Below are 13,285 nucleotides of genomic sequence, written 5' to 3' on the forward strand. Positions count from 1 at the left end.
GTATTATTGTACTGTGGTTATTTATGTACATTTACATTCATGTTACTACATTTTCAGTAAGTAAATTTTTCACATTTTATGAAATTCTGAATTCTTGACCACTTGAAGTTTTCTGATTTTTTTCTAAATTCCAGAGTTATATTTTTATAATTACATTTGAAAATATAATTAAATAATATTTAAAATGTATTCTTAAAATATATTCATATTTAATTTTCTGAGCAATTATAGGCTTCTTCTGGTGGCCAAGTAATATTTTCTGTAAATTATGTCAGATGATTAAAACAGTTTTAATCTGGTGAATAAGGCTATTTATAGATATTCAAATGAAGTTAAACCAAACATGTATATGGAATTTCCATTACGTTTATTCCCAATGCCACCTTAAAATACGCATGTTGCACCCAAACTATCTCTTTGAATATGCTTTAAAAATTTCAAGTTGCTCTTAGAATCCTGAGGAGATCTCACATTTCATTTTGTGGGAATTAACTTTCATGCCTGACTTGCAGTACTAGGAGTTATTTAACTGCTTCAAGGGACAAAGTGAAAATTTAGAAGGAATCTACACTGACAGTATAAAGCAGAGACGATAAAGAGGAGAGATTGGGATTGCAATTGTATTTACAACCAATGATGGGACCATAACTAGAACAATGGCAATAAGAACAAAATAGACATTTCAGAGGCAGCATCACACTACTGGAATGCCCAAGCTGAGGCAAAGAGAACTCATGTTTCACCAGAGTTGCCAAGACCACTGACTCAGAGGTAGTGGGCCGGAGAGAAGGTGTCTAACAAACAGCATGGAGGGAATGCATTTTTGCATTATTTTGTTGATGTTCAACATTTGAAAATTTTTTTAAAAAATACGTTCTCCTTAAGATACATTTTTCTGTAAAACTTTAGGTATGAGTCCATTATAGCTAAGGCCGAGGGAATTTGCTTGGAGAAATGTGTGAATCAGTTAAAAGGGTGCTCCTGTGAGATCAGAGTCACTCACATAAATCTATAAGATTGAAAATGTTTTATAGAAACCACACCCACTATGGCCACTGTATTCTTTAATTTTTCAGATTTTCCATGGGAAGAACATACTCAGCTTTAGAATATTAGCACATAAGAAAAGGGAAGCTGATATTTTCCCAAAATATCATAATTTATTTTTGCCTATTTATATCATATGGTAAAAATATTTCCTGACAGATAATTGAAAAAATAAAAAAAGAGCAAGAAAGTGTGAGAAATGAAGGCAGGGAAGGGAAGGAGAGAAAGAGAAAAAAAGGAAGGATCATCTGTTCCAATATAAATCATATGTAAAATAACCCAGAAAATAACTGATTGAGTCAAAGGCAGATATGAGAGCTTAAAATGCTGGTCACAATCAAAAGTCTTCTTTTCATCAAAAGCTGACAGCAACTGGCTAAGGCCTTCACTAAGTGATGTGCTAAAGAATTTCCAACCAAGAGGCAAAAATGAATAAAGCGAAAATTACTGCTATTACCCTGAGTTGAAGATGACCGATCAGGCCAAGTCGACCTGTGAGGATTGAAAGTCAGTGAGCCGAAAGCTGTGTCAGCGACCTGGCCTGCTCTGAATCCCAGGAATCCTCCTTCACCCATCAGCAATAATCACTGTTAAAGGCCTGTCATCCTTTGCTTTTCACCATAGCTAATCAGCACAGAGTGCCCACAACCACGCCATATCATACTCTCCTTAGTCTGAACTTGAAAACCGCTATTGTCCTTTAAAAGCTGACCTTTATAGAGATTTACTTTCTTCAATTTCCAAATTCTCTTTAGTACTTCTTTTCAACATCAAAAACAAACAAACGAAAACTATTGGCTCCGAATGAGCTGATATATCTTAGTATTGTTTTTATATACCCTTGATTTAGATTATCTTTAATCTTAAGTGACATGAAATCATTCTTTGATAGCTTCATTTAACCAAACTCCTATTTGTATTTTAACTGGTGGTGGTACAGTGGTTTTTTTGCTGTTTATATCCACTGAATATTCTGCTATTTTCCCAGGAATCTCTCACATCTTCATCACCCCCGCTCCCAACACAGATGAATGCACATACAACATACAGTAGTAGTCCAAATGAAACTTTCTTTCACTGTCTACTAAAGTGAGCAAGTTTTTTTTACCAAATAGCTAACTAGATGTCAATATTGAAGTAGCTGGTGCTGAAGATAATTCTAAGTATTCTGGGCTTAGGAATTAAGAGGGTGGCTCAAATTTTATGAAAATGCATCCCTTTTTGTTATGCATTCAGCAGTCAGTCTCTTCTGGGAAGGAGAGTTGACTCAGGCACTGACAGGCTCTCTTGAGCTATTACATGGCAATCTTCATTAATCCCCCAAACAAAAAGAGGAGCTGAACAAGTCTTACTTTCAGATGTTTCTCTTCCTGCCAGTCCCTGTCCTGCCCAGATGCAAGTGCCAAAGTTCTACCCTTGACAAGCCTGACCCTGCTAGTTCATCCACCCATGAAAATCTAGCCTGGCAGTGGGATAGGCACAATTGCCCTAAGAAGACTCTAAGCTTGTAATTATCTTCTGTGTCTGGGGAAAATTTAGTCCTCCAAAGCTCTCATGGTAACTCACAAGGCTGCTACTGTACCTAATCACAACTGTCTGTGGTTGTTCTGTCTGACTATCCCCCATGACCAGGGTTCTGATTCCAAATATTCAAAATGGCTTCCTCATTATGGTTCCTACAAACTAAAGCTTAACCCCAGTGACCTTGATTGTTTCTACAAATGACATCTCACAGGATTCAATCCTGCTCTTCAAATCAACCCGTACGCCTGACACTGAGACGTGCTACCACTCGGAGTGCAACCACCCCAGAGTAGTGGCTCTTAACGCTAGGTGTACATCAGTATCCACTCAAAGTTCAATTCCATTTCCTTCAAATAAGGAACAGTGACTTAGGTAACAAGGCCAGAACCAGGACAATATGATTACAACGATGTGCAATTCCAAACAATTTTACTTTGAAACTTGTTGCAAACATTTTTAGAAGTAATCATGCTACAAGTCATTAAATAAAATAATAAGAAATATTCTGGCGTGGAAACTATTGTAATAATTAGTTGCCATGTTAATTTTGGAAGGATTAAATTACTGCTTGAACAATTTCTTCAAATTAGTGAATTTCCTTTCTACTCCGCTACTAATTTCTCCTAAATATCATGCTATCTCATACTCCTCAGCTCCCTCGTCCTACCAGGACTGTCGTCATGGCAAGCTATCAGCTCTATACAAAAGCAAACCTTATAAACCGCTTGTCTTACCTTATCTTGGAACACAGTTCCTGTTTTCTTTGTTCTAATCTCTCTGGCATTTGACCTCAGGATTCATCTTGACTCACTATTAATTATGGTTAGCTCTGATTCTGAAGCTGAAGGACTCACTTCTCTTCTTCACTATGAATCCAACTTTCCCTCCAGAATAACAGCCTTTAGCTATAAACTGACCTTAGATACTATCTGAGTCTGCTTGTGTTGCTATAACAAAATATCTAACAGTGAGTAATTTATAAGCAACAGCAGCTTCCCTTCCGAAGCCTGGAAAGTCTAAGATTAAGGCATTGGCAGATTTGGAGTATGGTAAGGGTTAGTTCCACGTAGATGACACTATCTAAGTGTCCTCAGATGATGCAAAGGACAGAAGAACAAAAAGCAAAAATGGTCTTAAAGTGCTCCCTTCAACTGCCTTCATAAAAGGGGAGCCCCCATGACAATCACTTCCCAAAAGGCCACGCATCTTGATACCATCACCTTGGAGTTTAAATCTCAATGTGAGAATTTTGGAGGAACACACATTCAAGTCACAGCAAGTATACAGAAATTTATTTCTGAGTTGTAAAGTTACAAGAATTGTTTTTTTTCCTTATGTTTCTGTATATAAAGATAGTTTAATAATATCTTTATAGCAGAAGGTGGGAAAAAAGTTGTTTTTATTTTTATAAAAAGTAAAGTAAATAATATAATCCACCAAATCATCCCAATCTCTGGAATCAATTCACTTTCTACAAACAGGACTCTCACCAAGTTCCTCATGGTCTTCCCTAATGATGCCCACTTTTTCTCAAACTCCTCTTGTGTACCCTCATTTAGCTAATTTAGGATGCTCTAAATGTTAGGTCTTCCCCTTTGTACAAACTTTACATGTGGATTTAGCATGCCTCTCTCCTGGTCCAAAAGATTCATTGATTTTATATTTCTAAAAGTGACCATTACTTGGTGAGACATATCACACTTGAAGAAGTGACTAAATATTTGGAAAATAGGTGCTTAAAAAAATTGTTTCAATATTATAATTATAATTCCAAACCATATTTTGGAAAACTTTTAAAAACCACATATTGCTTCCCTAATAAAACCTATGAAAGGGAAAGTTCATTTATCCATTCATTTACCAACTATTCAACACATACATATGATGTAGCAGACACGGTTCTAGCTGCAGGGCAAGTTTTGCTGGCTTAGTAAGAGGAAACAGTCAAGTGGGGATAGTGCTGAGAAAAGATGGTCAAGTTAAAATATGGGGAAGGTTCTACAAAGCGGAAAACAACTTTTCCACTTTGGAAATTTTGATGCAGTTTACAACATTAAATCTCAACTCTGAATATTATTTAGCACCCTTGATATATAGCTCCACCTAAGCCATTATTATAGAGGTTGGAATGGTGGACCCAAAAAGATATGTCCATGCTCTAATTCCTGGAGTGTGTGAATGTGATATTACCCAGGTAAGAGCTAAATCCACTGACAGGTGTCCTTTTAAGAGACACACAGGGAGAGGAGAAGAAGGTCATGTGAAGAAAGAGGCTGAGACTGGAGTGATTATATCCTCAAGCCAAGGAACACCATCAGAAGTTGAAAGAGGCAAAGAGGAACTCTCCCCTGGAGCCTTCAGAGAGAGCATGACCCTGCCGACATGCTTTGATTTCAGACTGTGGCCTGTAGAATGGTAAGAGAATATATTTCTATTGTTTTCAGCCACCAAGCTTGTGTTAATTTGTCACAGCAAACGTAGTAAACTAATAAAGCCATATCCTCTCATTTGTACTCAGGTTTCCACACTCTAAACAGAGGGTGTATGTAGTTTATATATAATAAATTCTTAATGGACTCCAGGCCAATTGTTTTACATAGTTTAAGAACTAGCTCTGGGGTAGGGGAGAAGGCTGAGGGCAGCCTAAATTGATTTAAAATTACTCTTCTGCTCATACAACATTCATAATCTTACTCTAGAAAAAATATGGTAAAATACAGTATATTTTTCTTTCCTCACCTACCATGAGCTATATCAAACAAGGAAGGAAAAACACAGCACAAATAATTTTGATGTTTTTTTCAAACATAATATGCTCAATTTTTGAGAAAATTATCCTCCAAATAATTCCAGAAATATACTTTATCTTTTACATAGGATGTACACTGATTGGACCCTTATTTTTATCCTTTTCATGTCTAAAACATCTCCCATTAATCTCTTCTCTTTAGTTTTGTTAACTAACACATCCATGAATTTTCATTTGTCAAGAGTGGATTTGGAAATCCAATATTTATTCTGAAACCATTCAGAGTTCTAACTTTGTTACCTAGTAATTATAAATTAAACCACAAACCAAGACTGTACAATATTCAAGGCTAAATGTAAAGAATTTTAACATTCAAATAAAACAAAAATTTCATATAAGAACTAAGCATAAAACAGCATTGAAAATAGGAATATACTTATACAAAACTTAAAAGAAAACACAGAAAACAAGAGAAAAAGTTATCAGTTATTTTTCTGCATGCTGACCTTAACCTCCTAAAAATAGTTTGGGCTGTAATTAAGCAAAAAGATAAGATAGATGGCAAGTAGAGGAAGGGGAAATAAATAAAACTCTGAGTGGGAAGTTCCTGACAAATGCACCTTACCATTGGAGCTGAGCAACATCTGCATCGCTTGCATTTCCTTTCACTACCTGAACACCAATCACCTGCTCATTTATCATTCCCATACATACAGCATTATTGAAATGTGATGATTCATCGCTTTCCATTGATCAAATAACATACAGAGTTAACTTTTCAAATTCTTTGCATATAGAGGTGACTAAATAACTAAAAACCTGTGCATCTTCCTTTTTAATAACATATTGAGGAAAAGATTTGTTAAACCTGACTTCTAATAATTTCTCTCATTAGCATGGAGCCCATGCTCTCTTCACCAGCTCCATGGACCTTTTATGCCACTCTCCCTCCCTGACTACTCATTCCACATGCTTTCATATGCAAATGGACAAAAAAATGTGTAAACTGAGAACACCTGTGAGCCATCTACCTCAAATGAAAATATAAAGAGAACGAGGAGCAAATAGATGTGACAATTATGTAGGAGACGCTTTAGTATGTCATCTGAGAATATAACATGTATAGGTGAACAGACCAGACTTTGTAAATCAGAGGTTACACTGCCATCCTTTCAGAATGTGACTATGTGTGTGTGTGTCTGCTGAATGGAAAGAAATATGATCTATATGTGAGTCATTTTCATAACCTTCTGAGAGCTTAGTGATATGTCAATTGCAGATGTTCAGAAACTGTTTATTGATTGCAATGGACATGTGGATTTTCCTTTTCTACATTGTAGAATCTCAGTTAGTGATGTCAGCAAATAGAAGATTTGGGTTTAGTAACCCAAACTGAATATGTGTTAGCCCTACTGAAAGTTTGTAGGACCTCTATGACATGGCAATCACATGTCTAAATTCAGTTCTGAGCAAACTGCTGAAGGCAGCTGTCACCCACGCTTCCCACCATAGGTAAGCACAGCTTACTTCGACAGCTAAATTCAACAAGAAAATGCGGGCAGCTGTGAAAGGACAAAATCTCTTCTATATTAAATCTGAAAAATATTGTAGTACAACACATATTAGATTCTCTCTCTCTTTCCCTTCCTCCTTCCTTTTCCCTCTGTCTCTGATAGGCAGGAAATGAAACATTGACATTTATAGAGCACCTACCATGTGTTAGTTACATTGTGCACTAGGTGCTTAACCTTACTTTAACCCTAACTAACTCAATTATGATAACAATATTGTCTTTGGAGAAACCTCAGCTCAGAATTCTTGCCAGCCCACTGTTCAGAGGTGTAAACAGATACACAGTTAGCCAACACCCATATCCACCATCTTTCAAAGGGGTTCAATAAGATCAATTGATCAATATGGAAACCTTAGGGCTCAGCCAACATATGAGCAGACTACATGAAAAAGTTTTCTTTAAATAAAAATATAAGAAAATATTTTATTGATCACTGATTAAGGTTATAAGGAAAGCAGACTGGGGTGCAAACATTCAGAATGTTGCAAATACTTGTGGGAATAATACCATAGCTTGCAGCCTTGGTCATAGACAAGAATCAAGTCAAATCAAGTAGAAGAAAAAGAGGCTGTAATCTACAACCTAGGAAAGATTAAGACAAAGATAACTTTAGTCTCCAAGTTAGGAGCAAATATAGCTGATAACTCCATAGGTGTTAATGGTTTTAATCAGTATTTAAAGTAAATAAATAATTAGTCAGATGTATCCCAATGTGAACAATGTCCCCAGGAGGCAAGAAATTACTGTGTACTTTCCAAGTATATCTAAGTTGTCCTCCTCCTGTTTTTGGAAACCTTCTTAGAGCTAAAGGGACACTAGATTCAAGTCTTGGTTTCCCTTCATTGAACCTTATGCATTTATCTTTTTGTTCTGTGAATTTAAAAAGTTAATATTAGCAAGAATATATCTACCTAAGGACTTGCACTAGATATTCCAGTTTGTACAGCATACCTGTTATGGACTTAATGTTTATGTCCCCCTCAAAGTTATATGTTGAAACCCTAATCTCCAATGAGACAGCATTTGGAGTTGGGGATCTTTGGGAGATAATTAGGCCACGGGGGTAGCACCATCATGAATGAGATTGCCGTTATTTAAAAAGAGACCCCAGGAAGCTCCCTTGCCCTTTCCTCCATGTGAGGTTATACTGAGAAGATGGCTGCCTATAAATCAGGAAAAGGTCCCTATCAGACACCCAATCTACCAACACCTTGATCTTAAACTTCCCAGCCTCCAACACTGTGAGAAATAAATTTCTGCTGCATATAAGCCACCCAGTCTATGGTATTTTCATTATAGTAACCTAAATGGACTAAGACAATGAGTATTTGCAATTTTAACCATATTTTCCATGAACAAGTGATACCATTATAAAACCATATCCTCAAATGAAAAATAAAGACTGTCACCACAACAAAAATGACATTTAAGATTCTTGCTGGATGCAGTGGCTCATGCCTATAATCCTAGCACTTTGGAGGCTGAGGTGGGCAGATCATGAGATCAGCAGTTTGAGACTGGCCTGGTCAATATGGCAAAACCCCATCTCTACCAAAAATACAAAAATTAGCCAGCTGTGTTGGCAGGCACCTGTAATTCCAGTTAGTCAGGGGACTGAGGCAGAAGAATCGCTTGAAATCAGAAAGTGGAGGTTGCAGTGAGCTGAGATTGTGCCACTGTACTCCAGCCTGGGTGAAAAAGTGAAACCCTGCTTCAAAAAAAAAAAAAAAAGGATTCTTAACAAATCTAATGAAAATGAGCTAGATGAACACACAATGGATACAATGTTGCAGTGATTTCAAATAGACACCTTCTGTAGTACAGAACTGATGTGGTTTGGCTGTGTTCACACCCAAATCTCATCTTGAATTGTAGGCCCCCCCCAATTTCCATATGTTGCAGGAAGGACTTGGTGGCAGGTAATTGAATCATGGAGGTGGGTCTTTCCCATGCTGTTCTCATGTTAGTGAATAAGCCTCATGAGATCTGATGGTTTTATAAATGGGAGTTCCCCTGCACAAGCTCTAGTCTTGCCGGCTGCCATGTAAGACGGACTTTGCGTCTCCTTGTCTTCTGCCATAATTGTGAGACCTTCATAGCCATTTGGAAGTGTGAGTCCATTAAATCTCTTTTTCTTTATAAATTACCTGGCCTTGGGTATGTCTTTATTAGCAGCATGACAACAGACTAATACAAAAACAACATTCAAAACATACCTGTTTTACTTAAGAAAAAAAAAATTATGTATGTGTATGCTCTATAAAGCAAAATATGACTAAAGAGTAACCATTGTGAAATCTAGGGGATAGGTATCTGGGTCATTCATTTCACTATTCTCTCTACTTTTGTGTATGTTTGAAATTTTCATGATCAGACATAACACATGTATACTCCAGTATGTAAAGCCAGGGGCTCCTCTCCCATTGGAGCTTCCCATCACCTCACTAGGAACTGCATGTGAAATGGTTATCTCATTCATTGATGTAATGTGTTGTGCCATTATTCAGGTGTCTAACAGCCCTCCTTATTGAGGAAAAAAGCGCTTAACAATGCTTATCTAATTTTGTCCAGACAATGTAAATAGCCCATCTTTATCCAAGTTGAATTCCTAGTCTCCATAGTAGCGTTTCAGTAACAATCAATGTCTTTTAAGACTAGGCCCTGACAAATTGATAATAAAGATAAGATAATACTTCAGATATGATAAATATTGGAGTAGTACTGATAAAGATTTTCCACAAAGGCTTTTGGAGACAAAAACTCCAGCATGAAAGAAGGATATGTGAAATAAAAGCCCTAACACCCCATTAAGGTGCAAATGTAAGACTATGCTAAACAAGTATGCAGGTGGTACAGATGTTCTCCACTGTACTTTCTCATGTAACTTGGTAGATGATAAATCCTTTAAATTTATTTATTTTGAGAGGGAAGTTGCTCAAAATCTTGTTGAGAGAAAAGGGTGTTAAGGATTTATCAATATATTCTCTCTCCACAATCTCCATATCTCTGCTCCTAAATATATTTACTATAGAAGAACTTGATATTGTGAGTAACTTAAGAATTCATGAAGTCAAAATGGTTTAGAGAGGCAGGCTTCATAAATACCCTATGAAAATATTTAATATAATATTTTATATATGATAACAAAAAATGGAAAGATGATGACAGCTCACAATAAAAAAAAATCAATGGTTTCTTACATGTCTTGAATTTGTAAAAAGTGATTATGAGACAGCCAGTTATAAAGAGAACCTCTGACAGGCCTGTGCACTGGGAGGAGTATGCACTGGGGTGAAGCTTTAGGAAGTTCATGCCATTTGCAGTGGGAAAGAGCCTGGCCTCTTCTGTGCTGGGGTGGTAACCAGGGTTTCAATCTGTGAGGTGGAAGCCTACTAGCAGGACTCTTGCTTTGCTGAGAATCTGTATTTTCTTTTTTTCCCTTAAAAACCCTGTCCAATAAACCCTGTCCTTTTCACCCTTCAAAGTGTCTGCGAGCCTAATCTTTCATGGTCATGTGACAAGAGCATGTCTTTTAGCTGAACTAAGGATAAAGTCCTACAGCAGTTACTAAATGATATATTTCCATGGTCTGTCTCTTGTTCAATGAAAAACTTGAGTATATCTTTTATAGTGATGGTGCTGGATTTGTGTTGCTTTATGCAGTTATATCCATATGCAAAGACACATAAAAATCTGTTTGGTCCTTCACCCTACTTTTATTTTTAATTAGTTAATTTATTATTATTATTATTATTATTAGAGACAGGATCTTGCTCAGTCTCTTCCAGGCTGGAGTGCAGTGGTGTAATCATACCTCATTATAACCTCAAACTCTTGGACTCAAGTGATTCTCCCTCGTCAGCCTCAGTAGTAACTAGGACTCCTGGGGCATCCACCACACCCATCTACTTTTTAAATTTTTTTATGGAGATGGGGATCTTGCTATGTTGCCCCAGGCTGATCTTGAACATCTGGCCTCAAGTGATCCTCCTCCTGCCTTGGCCTCCTAAAATGCTAGAATTTTAGGAATAAATCACCACGCTCAGCCCCTCCACCCAATTTTTAAATTATTGTCTTTTTTTGTTTTCATCTCACTAGTCAGGATAAACTGTGATTTCTATATATTGGAAACCAAACTCCCACAAATGTGGAAAAGATATTAAAAGTATTTGCATGTTGTATTAGTCTATTCTCACACTGCTGATAAGACATACCTGAAACTGGGCAATTTACAAAAGAAAGAGGTTTAACGAAATTAGAGTTCCATGTGGCTGGGGAAGTCTCAGAATCATGATGGAAGGCGAGGAGGAGCAAGTTATGTCTTACATGGATGGTAGCAGGCAAAGAGAGAGAAAGCTTGTGCAGGAAAACTTCCATTTTAAAACCACCAGATCTTGTGAGACTTATTCACTATGACAAGAACAGCACAGGAAAGATATTCCCCCATGATTCAATTATCTCCCACAGGGTCCCTCCCACAATATGTGGGAATTATGGGAGCTACAAGATGAGATTTCAGTGTGGACACAGAGCCAAACCATATCATATGTCAAATAAGAATTAGAGTTTGGGATAAATAATTGAACTCTCATAAATTAAAAGATTGAGTCATAGTGGCCTACCTGACCAGTGAGAAAATCTCCATCATGACTCTCATGGTTACAATCTACTTATTAAACAGGTTGTATTTAAATTGTGAAAAAAAAAGTTACTAGCAATAATCCCATGAATATACAATTGTCTTATTTATCAAAGCCCATTTTAGTTTCTTGTCTAGTTTTTGTTTAAAAATTGTTCTGGCAATCTCAAGCATGAGCTACTGTATAGGAATTTTATATTTTACAATCTCTATTGCATATATTTTTTTTCTCATTGCATACTATCAAGGCTTTTTAGTTTCTCACTGTCTCTCACCCGTCAATCTCATGCCCTTAAGCCACAGATTATTTCTGAGAGCAATTAGAATGAAAAGTGACAGAAAAGACAGATAACACATTCTTCTGTCTTTGATATTTCACAATAAGTAAGGAAACAGGGTTTTTCTGATTTTGGTTTTCCCCAGACAGTTCATAGCCCACACTCAACCAAACCCCTCTACCACAATCTAGGAGTACTATTTCTATGAGAACTGGAAAGAAACATAAGCCCTGATGACTTGACTTCTCTGAGGTGAAGAGGAGTGTGGTGGCCCAGGAATGCCATCATGTCCACTACACTGCTGAGGTTTTCACTTCATTTGAGTGAATCTGTCACTAGCATTGTTTCCCAGAGCACCTTCCTCACTGGCTATCAGAAAAGGAAACTGAAATGAAATTAAATCTCATTCTACAGGAAATATGATTGAGGTCTTTAAGCTTGTCTTGATTTGTGTAAACATGAGTATCCCAAGCCATTATCCTTGGGCTAGAGGCACTAAGAATAAAAGCACTGTTTGATGTAGTAAATATTAATGCAGAAAGAAACCAGGAAAAATGGGTAGTGAAATTAGCCACTGTTCCTGCATTGTTTTTCTGAGAAATGAGATATGTTTAAAACACATGCCCTGTACTTTAAAAGGGAGCCATGATGAATTATTACACTTCAACTTATCCAGCAAGGAAAATAATTGTGCATCAAAACAGACACAGGTGTCTTAAAAATTGTAGATGAAGTGAGAAATGTATTTTCTACATTAAAAAGAGGGAAAAAAAGAAACAAGCAAGTAATTTCTGCCTCCTTTCAAAGGGTTAAGCATTTCTGATTAGCTTTGGGTCATGCATCACATTTTGAGTGCCTAAGCTTAAAGACACACTTCATTGAATCCCATCTAGCAAGCTTCATGCTTATGAAGGTGTTCCTCTTGATTGCTTCTCATCTGGGCTACAGAACGATTGGGTTGGAGACTGACATTGATTAAGTGCAAGAGAACCATGTTTTACTGTGACAGCTGCTAGGCCTCTGTCAACAAATCAATGTATTTTTTTTTTTCCTTTTCATCTTAACTCTCCCGTTAGCATCCTGCTGTTACTAGAGATGAAAAACATCTCTAAACTGTCTGCTGATTGACCACTTTCTGATTTGCCAATCACATAAAATGTTTTTATGATGGAAAAGACTAACCCTTCATTCTAAGAAGCTTTTCGTGCACAAATAGTGCAATTCACTGGAATTCTCTGGAGTGCGGCTGCTGCTCCTATAATTTAGAATCACAATAAAGAGTAAGACATATTTTGCAGAAAAATGTCATTTTACTTCCTGAATTTGATCAGTAAGAGTACAAATGTACCCTGTCCATGAATTTGGGGAGTGTTTTAGCAGTGGTCTCACTCACAGATCTTCAACTGTCTAGATAAGGCAGTCATGCTTAATAGCTTTTTGTTCACAGAATACCTTTAGTTATTTATAACAGGGTG

This window comes from Sapajus apella, unplaced genomic scaffold (assembly GCF_009761245.1).
Source record: "Sapajus apella isolate SASKATOON/1434 unplaced genomic scaffold, GSC_monkey_1.0 scaffold24, whole genome shotgun sequence".
NCBI classification, from domain to species: domain Eukaryota; kingdom Metazoa; phylum Chordata; class Mammalia; order Primates; family Cebidae; genus Sapajus; species Sapajus apella.